Genomic DNA, 12,155 nt, shown 5'->3' on the forward strand with positions numbered 1-12,155 from the left:
TCAAGAATATGTAGCAAGACAAAGAAAATTCAGAATGAACCCGTATCACTTTGCAAAATGATTTAACTTCAGGTCTAGAAGAAAACGTTTTGCATTTCAGATTAAGTATAAAACCTATAACCATCAATGACTCAGAGCAGTGGAGTAGATCTGCAACTAATAGGCTTTCTGTTTGGGAAAAATAGTGCTTTCTCTCTGCAGGTGTAGAGAAGTCCCATGTCAGACGTGTAAAACATCATTTTTTGCATACATTAAGAATACTGACTTTACGGTACTTTTTATAAGAAATTGTAAGAAGCATTTGTAACGTACAGTTTTATTTAACTGCAGTTGAGTTCCTTCATGATAAACAGTACTCCTAAAAGCATACTTACAATATCCTTCAAGGTTTACAAATATATATATATATTCACAAATTTTCAACAGAATCTTTAAATATTAAAATTTTCATTTTAAGATAGATTTTGGGAGATCTAAAAACAGCTATTCTTTTCTTAGCTTTGTTCAGAAAGCATTTCCTTTCATTTTCATCAATTTTTCAATAAGTCATTATTGTATCACTGACATTGTCATAGACTTTTGAGTACCTTCTCGCTCCTCCAGCCTTCTGATTTATCAGTTGCCTTAGAAGTACTCGGTAGCTATAGTCACAAAGCACAGGAATTTTTTCTATTACTCACTGAGAAGTTTCATTTTTGCTCTCCAGTCTACCAAGCCCTACATTTGCCAAAGTAATGTTCTACTTTCTTACCACAGCGATTCTAAAACAATAGGTTGAATAGCTGCATGCAAAATTTCTTGACAAGAATTAGATTTCAAATTTAACTTCTTTTTGCCTGGCTGAATTCTAATTATTTTAGCTTAAACAAAAACCAAGATAGAACAAATGTTTACTCACATTTATTTCTTTCTCATTTATGAACTGATCTGAAAGATTTGTTACTAAAACAAATCTACTATCTCACAGGACAAAAGATGTCACTCATATTTTAGAGGCTTAAAATTAATCAAGTATTGCAAACTTATGTAAACACAAAGTTTAATAGCTCTTTTTCTATAGAATCATGTAATTATCTTTAAACAGGACTTTAGATATAAAAATATGTATTACAAAACCAAAGAATCTTCTAACACAATAATGGTTCTTTGTGTCTCCAAAGATTGGACATACATAGGAATCGGACATAATATAAGTAAATAAAGTAAGTTCAAATCATGTCAGTATTAAACTAACACACGAGCCTTCCTTTGGCTAAAGGTTTTCATTTTATTTTTAGAACTAAAGCAAGTCAATAAAACAACTCTGATACCAAAAATCTCTGAGCTTTTATTTAATCATAAAAAGGTCTCTTACATATTGGCCCTAGAAGATACACTTATAGCAATTTCCTCAAGAAAATGAACACAAGAATGGTTTTATAAGATATAACTAGCTACAATTTTCTTCTCCAAAAGCAATTTTTTAAGTTTTCTTTACTAAGACTGTGTCTACAAGAAACCTAAATAGTCAATTCAGTCAAAAATATGTTTTATTCAAGTAAAGGGGAAAAAAAACTTATGGACTGTCTGACATTCTGCAGACCAAGCCAAATGACTGACTGCTTTTGTAACATGTTTACAAAGCCTAAAGAAGGGCCCAATGAGTTTTCTAGTTCATATTGCCATAGTTTAAGGAAGACTAGCACTTGCTTATTATTTTCATTAGGGCATGATTAGGAAAATGAGTCTGTATTGTCTTATAAAAGGATTTATAGTATATTTAAAATTTACATTATTTCAGAATTTTAAAAAATGTTTGACTGGTGTTTGCTTTAATTTTTCCTTTCTATTTTGATTTGCATGATGTTCCTTACTGATTAAGCTGTAATACGGAAGGACAGTCTTAAATGTGGCCCCTATACTGACAGTTAAAAGCGAGAACAGAGGTCAGGCGGTGGCTCACGCCTACAATCCCAGCACTTTGGAAGGCTGATGCGGCTGGATCACGAGGTCAGGAGATCGAGACCATCCTGACCAACATGGTGAAAACCCATCTCTACTAAAAATACAAAAATTAGCCAGGTGTGGTGGCATGCACCTGTAATCCCAGCTACTAGGGAGGCTGAGGCAGGAGAATTGTTTGAACCCAGAAGGTAGAGATTGCAGGGAGCCAAGATCGTGCCACTGCACTCCAGTCTGGCAACGGAGCTAGATTCCGTCTCAAAACAAAAAAAGGTGGGGGAAACAGAAATTGCAGTTCAGAGATAGTGGATAAACCAGGAAACCCTCTCCCTGATTCTTCCCTGTTGATATCAGTCTTTTCTCCCTCTCCATTATAAGCAACCAGAAGCTGGCCGGGCCCAGTGGTTCACACCTATAATCCCAACACTTTGGGAGGCAGAGGCAGACGATCACTTGCGGTCAGGAGTTCGAGACCAGCCTGGCCAACATGGTGAAACCCCATCTCTACAAAAAATACAAAAATTAGCCAGTCATGGTGGTGTGCTCCTGTAGTCCTAGCTACTCAGGAAGCTGAGGTGGGAAAATCGCTTGAACCCAGGAGGCAGAGGTTGCAGTGAGCTGAGATCACACCACTGCATTCTAGCCTGGGTGACAGAGCGAGACTCTGTCTCAAAAAAAATAACAAATATAAAACTAAGCAACCGGAAGCCAAGGACCTTTCTTTAACACAGGCCCTTCCTTGTACATAATAGGCACTCAGTGAAAATTTTTGGGTGGTGATTTTGTGGAAAAGAGCCAGAATCACAAATCACTTAGTTAGAAAAACAGGCAGGAATATAGGAAAAGTTGTCAAAGAAATGAGGGGATCACATGGAGAAGAGACATCTCAAGGGGAATGTGAGAGCTCTCTTCACATTTCTGAAGAAGATAAGGCATACAGGATTAGACTTCTGTGTGATTTGAAGAGAGAGTGAGTGCCAATTTCCATCTAATATAAAGGGCTTCCTGACATTTATAGCTGTCAAAGATAAAAGGAAAGACTATCTCAGTGACTACAAGTGTTTGAGTAGAGGCTGGAGCATCAGTTGGAAGAAGGGAAGCAATGGGGGAATTTAAGCACAGACTGGGACGTATTGAGGTTCCTTCTACCCCTAAAATTATACGAAGATGAATCACTCCCAACGATCATCTGAGATGCAGCAGACATTTAAAGGAATGGAAGTGGCATTGTTCCTCACCTCCACTGTGGAGATTTCAGTATTATAATGGGGATCCAGATCAGACCAAACCAGTTACAGCCCTAAAATTCACCTCAGTCAACATGAACTCCACCTGTAACAGATCAGCATTATTGGAATTTATCCTGGGGTGGGGAGGGGCATAGTAAGATGCCGGGGGGCAGATGAGCCAGAAGGCTGGATGTGCTAAGAAGTAGTGGCCCTGCCTAGAAAAGAAAAAGATAAAAAACAGAAGAAAAAATATTGTAAGAAAAAGGAAATAATCCCTCCTTCCTCTTCATGAAATCAGAGAACAGGTCTAAGAGCGAGCAAGTGGGCCCACATGTAGCTAAGGCAGACAAAAAATTCAGTGTTGCCAATAGATTCTTGAAGAAGTAAAACTGCTCTAAGGATCCAAACAGGAAGGCTCTGCTGTGCTCCATCCAGGAAGCTGAAAAGAAAATAGTCTTCTCATACTCAGGAATCTTAACCCAATAAGCAAAAGATCAATAAGATCAGGAATTCAATAGTAAATCTGGGAAGTCTGCTAGCTTTGACTATCATGCACCAATTAAAACTTTTTCAATAATAAATATATTAATGTAAAATTCCATAGTCAGAGTACCTGTCTTCTACATCAAACATTCTCAAGAGTACTGAGAGAGAGGAGCTGTCCAAAGCCAGCAACTTTCCAGGAAAACTACGTAGTTAGCTGATGAAATGGGTGATGTAACACTCTGACTTGGATGTTTCATTTCACATGAGGAAAGGCACTCTGATCCTCAAGATCATGTTCAAGGGATGAAAGCACAACTGAAGGATTCAGGCAACTTTCCCCTTATAGCCAGATCACTGCAAACTTGACAACTCCAAACAGTCTACAACAAAATGCCAACAACAGATTCCAAAATCCCTGTCTTCAAGTTTTAGCAGAAATAATATTAATTTAATAAAACAGAAACAACAACAAAAACTACACTGAACTGTGAGCCCCTCCAGGGCAGGAACCATGTCCTATTTACGTTGCCATTTATGTCCAGCAAAAGGCCTCCATTAAGTAAGGATTATTGATTGAAAGTCATTAACTGATTGATGGAAACAGTGTTTTGGAGCTTACAAATATAACATACAAGGCAGGTACCCAGTGTAAGGCAGCCAATGACCTGACATGTAAATGAAGTCAGAATGTATCTGTGAAGTCTCCAAGGCCAAAAACTGCACCTCCACCATAATGAAGCCCTCACTCCATCCTGTAGCTTTCCTTCTGGAGCAAAATGTCAAAACCCCTACACCCAGCCTGACTCCAATCAGGCTAGATTTCCACCTGATTCTGAAAGGCTCCCTATCAGACAAGATGCTATAACTGCATCCCCATCTTATGTTCTAGTCAACATTTTTAGTTTTCAGGAGTCTAAAAGGATATAAACACGTAAGTATTTATTTTGGTGATGGACCATATTGTCAAACCCAAAGGGCTTCTGCTAGCCTTACCTACTCCCCAACAACTATAGGCATTGGTCATAATAAACCTTATTATTAATATCTTCACATTCAACAAAAGATCAGTATTTTTGCAGAGTAACTAACAATAACCAGTTTGTTTTTCTTTCATAACAAAATGTGTAAGTAACAGCTAAGACCAAAAAGATTCATGTGAGACATAAGATAACTTTCCAGGCTCCCTAGCCACATAATTTCAAGTAAGAATGGTTGTTTTCTGGGAGAGCCTGTTTCCTTCGATCCCAGTGATGAGCCACTTATCCACGGCACACAAATCCTAGGCTCATAGCCAGAACAAAAGCATTTAGAATGTCATAGCTGAGGAATAAATGTGTCATGGCTGTTAAATTCAGCAAAACGGGAAAGATAAGGGAAGACTGCATCTGGCACCAGAACTACCTAGTAAGAAAAGGCACTCAGTGGCAAGTTTTCTGTAAGTATGATCAGTAAGAGTATCTAGAGGGCAGTTAGGAGTCCAGCAAAGAGCATCAGAGGCCCCACAGGAGAACAGACCAAATGAGAATCCAGCCATCTAATAGTTTATGTATATATCCAGCACATACTTTAATACCTGTGATATACTAAGGATTGAATTAGGGATAAAGAGATTATGAAGGCACAGGCTTCACTCATAATGATTATGATAATGATAACAAATATGAACAAAGGATAAAAGTGATACAAAAGACGGAGTGGCCAGGGAAGTAACACGATCTAGTGGGACACATACAATTTTTAGAATGAGAGATACCAGGGTTTGAATTCCACTCCTATCTCTTATTAGCTCAGTTCCCCCGTATGCAAAGCAGAGATAGCAGCAGCAACTATCTTGTTTTCTTTTCTTTTTTTTTTTTTTTTTTTTTTTTTTTTTTGAGACAGAGTCTTGATCTGTCACCCAGGCTGGAGTACAGTGGCACGATCTTGGCTCACTGCAAGCTCCACCTCCCAGATTCACGCCATTCTCCTGCCTCAGCCTCCCGAGTAACTGGGACTACAGGCACCTGCCACCATGCCCGACTAATTTTTTTGTATTTTTAGTAGAGATGGGGGTTTCACCATGTTAGCCAAGATGGTCTCAATCTCCTGACCTCGTGATCCGCCTGCCTCGTCTTCCCAAAGTACTGGGATTACAGGTGTGAGCCACCGCACCCAGCCAGCAGTAACTATCCTATGTAATTGTTGTGAGGACTAACTAGATAACACTTGTAAAGTTCCTGGTACTTTGTCTGACACATATTATTGCTTTAAAAATCATTATTACTCACTTGCTGAGGGGAAGTTTCATGGGGCAGGTAATACTCTAAGTTGTAAGGAATGAGTTGGAGTCACCTGTGAAGAAGTCAAGGAAAGGTTCTCCAAGTAGAGACATGAGCACATGCAAGGGCTCAGAGCCTGTGGTTCCAGATGAATGGAAGGAGGTGGTTTCCATTTGAAGGCGAGAACAATAGGAGAGACAAAGTTGGGTCTCTCTCCTGGGATGAGAAATAGGAAGAAGCACTTTCAGAAAAAATTCGGGTTAAATAAGAGCGTTTTTCACTGAAGAATAGGCACAAAAGATGGATGGGGTGGAGTGGGACATGAGGCTCTTGTTCTGAAGAGCTGCAAAAAGAAAAGACTACTGTAATGGAATAGTCTTAGGTGGGCACTGCCAGAACTGACCCTAATCAGCCACAGGTTTTAGTGAACAGAGAGTGACCACCAAATTCAACACTAACTCTTCAGCAAGCAATTGAAACTCTGCAATGGAGGGGGCACAGGGCATCAATGTCTGCTGAAAATATAAACTGTAAAGCTAAAAAGTATCAAGAATAGGCTCCAGCCAGTACAATCAATCAAAATCTACTGCCATACGAACATATTAGAATTTAGTGACAAGTTCACTATAGTCAATGTTTCAATGTGACAGAATAAATGACTTATTTCTAATGAGTGCCAAAATTACAAAAAATACCCAACAATGCTTCTCACTATAACTTCCACAATAAAATATTAAGTTCTTTATTTTATACATATATACATGCAAATGCCCCTACTCCAAATTCCGTACTATTGCCAAGAAAGCTACACCAATTTTAAGAAACAGAACATGAATGTTCTACCATTTGAGAGTCTAAAGACCCCAAGTTTCTAAACAGTTATTGAACATTAAAATCTCAGAAGTCTTCTGAGACAATTTGACATCTATTTTTCATGTACACAAACTTAAAACGAAATGTTTGTACTCACACTAAAGCAGAAAGAACCCAAGTTTTACTGTCAGACCAACGTTCAAATTCCTCCCTAGTAACCTACCTGGTCTCAGCCTCCACATACGCAACATATATAGATGGTGTGTATATATATCTGAATGGCACATTTGTTTTAGGGATAAGGTATCATGTATGTAAAGTCCTGATATGTTTTAAGCTCCTAATAAATGGAGGCTTTTATTACTGTTGTGCAACTCTGTCAAAACCCAATGCATGATAGCATCAGAAAATTATTTTAGCAGTCATAATCTCTCAACCTAATGCTCCAAATATTGTTCTACATGGATTCTAAGATACAAACTGCCATATAATTAGCTCATAGCTAGCTTAAAATACAACCCTATGGGAGCTTGCTCTAGATGTTTGCAGCTGAGTTGTAGAGGGAATGGCTTGATGAAATAGCCTACGATCAACTTGTGAAGCTGAATTCTGAATGCTACAAGGCACCCAGATACCACATTTATAAGAACTGTATATTTTAAATATGTAAATTCTGAATAGCAAAGAGAACATTCTAATTTAGCAAAGACCAAAGTCTATCAAATAAAAATTACTCATCTATATTATACCTTAACAACTGATTGAGAAGGAATAGTATATATATGATTAGGTTTTCACAGAAAGGAGGCAACTGTATACACAGATTTATTTATTTGGTGAGTTTTTGAAACCTTGCAATGGAACTATAAAAACAGTGTGATTAAAATTGATAGAGCACATCAATTGGTGATTCTGTTGCCCAAGAAAAGGCAACAAGCCTTAGGCATGTTATTAGTAGATTATACAATTTCACTGACAGGTTCAAGATTTTTAAAGGCAACTGAGAAGAGAGAGGATTTCTCTTTTGGTGCCAAGGGATTTTTCTCTTCTAAAAGGAAATCATCATGTCCTTTTAAAAATGAAGATTAAAAATGTCTTCTGCAACATTTGAAAAATAATATTGTTTTCCTTTATTTCCTAAAATAAAAATATATTGATGATTCTGATTAAAATTAAACTGAAAGTTATTTCTGTTGAACAATACTGTATCCAACCACATATCCATTTAACAAATATCAGAATAATTTGAGAAGTAGAGGTTATAAGTTTATTATTTCCAAAAAGTCCACGCAGAAGAACATGAAAGTCTAAAAATATGAGTTTCCAGACCTCTTCTGCAAAAATTATAAATGATTCTCTTTTCATGTATTAGTGATAAAAGTATATACTTTTACACAGGCTTTCAAAGTCGAAGAATGTTGTTTCAAAGCACACTTTTTAACTAGATAACAAAAGTTATGTAGATATAAATTTGTCTTATTAAAAAGTGACCAAGCCAAACTGAACCTAAAATCAGCAAGACTTTAGTCAGATATTCCACTATACTACAAACAGAAAATTGCAAAAATGTTCAATTGGTTGCTTTATCGTGAAAAGTCCAGAGTAGAAACATCTTTGTGTAGCTGGGAAAACTAATAGCAACAATTTTATGTAGCTTTATGCTTACAACAGAAAAGAAAAAGTTGACTACAAAGTTGACCAGAGTTTAATCACTGAATCTCAATAGGAAATACAAGGCAAGGTTCACAGAAATAAATAAGTTGACTCAGTCATTAGGCCGTATAGCTTTTGCCAAATGAACAGTAAAGTCTACTTAGTGGAGCTTAAGTCTTTACACTTACATCAGGCATAATTTTTCAAAGAAAACTACAAAACACTACTTTCTTGTCAGTAATATATGTACATACTTGAAAACATATAATAGCTTTATATTCTAAATAACTATTGAAATAGATAGCTTTATTAACTAAACAATGCAAACAATTTTCTTTAGCTTCTCCCTCTCCCTCAGTTTCCACATTCAATATTGACAAGTCCATTCTATTTCCAAAACACTTCTCAAATCAATCAGTTTTCTCTATTCCAAATATCATATCCTAGCCCACACACTATCATCTCTTGCCTGGATTACTGCAAGAGTTTCCTAACTGGTCACCCTGACTCCATCTAAGCCATATTATCCAAAGCTTTCTCCATACTCTAGCCAGAATACTATTTCTAACACGCAAATCTGATCACATTTCTTCCCAAGAAAAACCACTTCAGTGGCTCCCAAAAGCACTGACATTAAAGTAGATCCCTTAACATGACATACAGAAGCCTGTGTGATACAGTCTCAGCTTAATTCTTCAGGCTTAACTCATACTACTTCCTTAACAAAATTTGCCAACATACAGAACTTCTTTCATTTCCTGGAATCCAGTGCTTTCTCTAGGCCTTCTTATGTGTACTCAGCCTGGAACACTCTTTCCCATTCCTCTCTTCATCTGCATAATTCCTACTCTTCCTGCAAATCTCAGCTTAGACATCATCTCCTCTGAAATTCTCTTAAAATCTTGAGTCTTGGTTGAGTCTCAGCCTCTCCTATGTACACTTACCTACACCATACTCTGAATTGTACTTGGTCACCTCCTTGTTCGTGTCCTTCACTATACTCAAAGCTCCCTGAAAGCAGAGATGGTGTTTATGTTGTTAGTCACTGTTTATCAGGTGAGAGAATGACATAATAAAATGTGCTTTTTGGAAAGCATATTCTACCTTCAGTATAGAGAATGTACAGATGGCAGGACAAGCCAGGAGATGGGAAGACAGGAAATCATTACAATCGTTTTAAGCAAGATGAAATTGTGGCCTTAACTAGGAAAGCAGAATCAGGAATGAGGAAAGTAGACAAATTCTAGAGATATATAAGATGTATAGTGGTAAAACTTGGTAACTAATCAGTTATGACCTGATGAGGGTATGAGAAAAGTCAATACATTGAAAACTGACAGACATGGCAGCCATTTACTGAGACAGTAAAGACAGGAGGAAGAACAGATCTGGAGTAAAATAACCAGTTCAGTTTGGGATGTGCTAAGTTTGCTTTGTCTTAATTATGCCAAAATGGAATTGTAAGAGGTAATGGATATTTAGAACCAGAAATAAGGAGAAATCTAGGTAGAAACTATTAATTTAAGAGTTATTTCATAGAGGCCGGGCACAGTGGCTCATGACTGTAATCCTAGCACTTTGGGAGGCAGAGGCTGGTGGACTGCTTGAGCCCAAGAGTTTAAGACCAGTCAGGGCACTATGGCAAGACCCCGTCTCTACAAAAAGTACAAAAATTAGCTAGGTGTGATGGCACACCTGTAATCCCAGCTACTCAGGAGGCTGACATAGGAGCCTCGACCTGAGCCCAGGAGGTCGAGGCTGCAGTGAGCTGTGATCATGCCACTGGACACCAGCCTGAGCGACACAGTGAGACCTGGTCTCAAAAAAAAAAAAAAGAGAGAGAGAGAGAGAAAGAGAGTTACTTCATAGAAAAGGCAACTGAAGTCATGCATATAGGTGAGATCATCCAGGAAGGACATGTAGAATGGAAACGAGAGCCAAGAACAGAATTCTGAGTAACATTAACTTCTAAAGGATAATCAGAGGAAGTCTTCAGTGGACTAAAGGGTGTCCACAAAGGCAGCAAGGAGGTCATTTCTTGAAGGGAAGATTGGTCAAAAGCCAAATGGCTCAAAATTTTCAAATAAGATGAAGACTAAAAAATTATATTTAAAAGTTGAGCTGTGGAATACCATCAGCAAAAATGGCAGATTAAGAATCTCCAAAATTTTTCTCATCCACGAAAGCAATGAAAAAATGGCAAAAAAAAAATCAGTATAAACTTTTTCATAACTCTACATGTTAACTAAATGCTTGCAGTAACCCAAAAAGCATGTGTGAATGAATGAATATCAGTAGGAACAACAAGCTTTGTGGCATTTTAACTTGCCTTAGTCCCATCTCTGACTCTGTCTCCACAATAAAAATAATCGTGAAAAGTAACAACCCACAGTCCTGGTGCAGCTTACCAGCTACTGGGGAAAAGAAAATGGAGCTAGGACTCTTTCAAATATTCATTCCCAAGAACTGTCATTATTTTACCATCTAGTGGTTCCCTGGAATAACCCACTTATAAGTCAGTCTGTATTTGGCCTAACTCAGGGCTTGCCAGTACAAAATGCCTCCTTCCCAGGGATTTGTAATTGTTGGAAATAATTACAAGCAGGTGTTTTAACTTCACAGTTCCCCAAGGCAGTTGATAACACTTGGAGCAACAACAACAGACTAACCAAAAAGTTTAAAAGAAAAAGCTGCAAAATAAGATCTCTGTAGGGGCTTTGAAAAACTCCAACATATTCCTGGGAATCTAGGAGGCTACACACACACACAGGGCTATATGCATGCACAGGAAAGACTTCAGAAGCTCCTAAACTCTCATTTCTGGCTGACCTTGAAGCTCTGTACAAGCAGGAAATGAAGGCTAAGGTAAGTTGTCAACTACCTTGCTTAGTGTTGCAAGTGTACCCCAACATGCACACAGAGTTCCTCGGCTCAGAACGGGTGATTTATTGCTTCTAGGCATTGGAAGAAATCTTTTCCAATCATTAGCTGACCACCAAGATAAATGAGTAGAGACTTCCATGGTCACAAACAATATAGATCATAGTCTTCAGACAAGTAGTTCAGAAAGGTCACCAAATTACTACTACTACAACCAGCAGCAACAAAACACACTGCAGAGGGGAAAGTATCTAATTTCCAGAGTTGCCACATTTAAAATGTCCAATTTTCAACAAAAAATTTATGAGATATGGGAAAGAAAACAAGCAAGCATGGCCCACATAGAAGGAAAACGAAGTAATCAGTAGAAACTGCCCTAAGGAGGCCCAAATGTTGAACTTACTAGACAAAGACTTTAAATGAACTGTTTTAAATATGTTCAAAGTGCTGAAGGAAACCATGTCTAAAGAACTAAAAGAGGCTGGGCACGGTGGCTCATGCCTATAAACCCAGCACTCTGGGAGGCTGAGGAGGAAGAATTGCTTGATCCCAGGAGTTCAAGACCACCCTTGGCAACACAGCTAGATCCTATCTCTAGTAACGTAAAGAATCAGCCAGGCATGGTGGCATGCACATCTGGTCTAAGCTACTTGGGAGACTAAGGTGGGAGGATTACTTGAGCTCAGGTGTTTGAGGCTTCAGTGAGCTATGATCACACTGCTACACTCCAGCCTGGGTGACAGAGCAAGAACCTATCCCTGCTCCCCCCCCCCAAAAAAAAGAAAAGAAAAAAGAAAAGAACTAAAAGAAAGTATAAAGGTATAACTATATTCCACCAAATAAAGATGATCAATAAACATATATGTTTTAGTCTATTTTCTGTGGCTATAACAGA

The 12,155-nt window shown here is 38.0% G+C and overlaps 1 protein-coding gene across 11 annotated transcripts in view; it reads right to left on the reverse strand.

The window, feature by feature from the left end:
• Positions 1–12,155, reverse strand: part of STK33 (serine/threonine kinase 33) — a 229,368-nt gene that overhangs the window by 94,630 nt on the left and 122,583 nt on the right. For 2 of the 11 annotated variants that reach the window (XM_030919016.1, XM_030919015.1), the window contains exons 2-3: positions 3,180–3,385; positions 41–74 (exon numbers count right to left, since the gene is read on the reverse strand). The exons of 5 other annotated variants lie outside the window; for them this stretch is intronic. The gene's annotated coding sequence lies outside the window, so the exon portion shown is untranslated. The remainder of the gene's footprint in view (positions 1–40; positions 75–3,179; positions 3,386–12,155) is intronic. 4 more of the 11 variants (XM_030919019.1, XM_030919017.1, XM_030919018.1 and 1 more) reach the window with 3 other exon arrangements.

The sequence above is a fragment of the Rhinopithecus roxellana genome, chromosome 15 (genome assembly GCF_007565055.1).
Source record: "Rhinopithecus roxellana isolate Shanxi Qingling chromosome 15, ASM756505v1, whole genome shotgun sequence".
Taxonomy (NCBI): domain Eukaryota; kingdom Metazoa; phylum Chordata; class Mammalia; order Primates; family Cercopithecidae; genus Rhinopithecus; species Rhinopithecus roxellana.